Source organism: Cherax quadricarinatus, chromosome 53 (assembly GCF_038502225.1).
Source record: "Cherax quadricarinatus isolate ZL_2023a chromosome 53, ASM3850222v1, whole genome shotgun sequence".
Classification (NCBI taxonomy): domain Eukaryota; kingdom Metazoa; phylum Arthropoda; class Malacostraca; order Decapoda; family Parastacidae; genus Cherax; species Cherax quadricarinatus.
The window spans coordinates 12,938,857-12,939,944 of NC_091344.1; positions in this window are offsets into that span (position 1 = coordinate 12,938,857).

A 1,088-nucleotide genomic window follows, 5' to 3' on the forward strand; every position below is an offset into this window, starting at 1 on the left:
CCAGTTCTAGAGATAAGTTATAAACGACACAGTGGAAGCAGTGAGCGTCTGTATAGTTTATTACCATTGTAACTTGTTTAGCTATCAGATTATTATTATTATTATTATAATCAAGGGGGAAGCGCTAAACCCGGAGGATTATACAGCGCCTGGGGGGGGGGGGATGTGGAAGGCATTCAGGCTTAATTCGGGGAACTGGAGCACAGATCCAATTCTCTAAATCAAGAGCCCCTCACCAACATCAAGGAACCTTCCTTGAGGGGTTAGCTATCAGAACTTTGCGGCTCAGTCCCTGGACCCGTCATGTGCCTCTGTAATGTTTGGACAACCACCCACAGGGTGGGTTATGGGGTGCATAATGAAGATATTAAACTAATTTATTGAGTCTGCCTCACGCAGATTATCCGATATTGTATACTCTCTCTCTCTCTCTCTCTCTCTCTCTCTCTCTCTCTCTCTCTCTCTCTCTCTCTCTCTCTCTCTCTCTCTCTCTCTCTCTCTCTCTCTCTCTCTCTCTCTCTCTCTCTCTCTATCTCTTTCTCTCCTAAGAAGCCTATTCGAAATATTAACCCAGAAGGGTTATTAACTTGCAATAACCCAATAAAGCCTATTATTTCTAGTGGGGTCTTTTTTTCAGGTTCTCTCTCAAGATGCGACCGACAACAGTGTACTAGCTCCCATGTATCTATTTGCTACTAGGTGGGTATCTACCCCACGTTGCCTAGTAAGTGAGCCGAGGTAACAATATAACCGCTACCCTGACAAAGCTTCCACTAACAATAATTATCTCAATAATGTAACCATATTGGAATCATCAACAGTTCAATAATGTGTTCACATCATACTGTTCAACAATGTAGTGTTGACAACATACTGTTCAACAATGTAGTGTTGACAACATACTGTTCAACAATGTAGTGTTGACAACATACTGTTCAACAATGTAGTGTTGACAACATACTGTTCAACAATGTAGTGTTGACAACATACTGTTCAACAATGTAGTGTTGACAACATACTGTTCAACAATGTAGTGTTGACAAACTGTTTTCAGTATTAAGTAGTTTTAACCTTAGTCAAAGATGCCC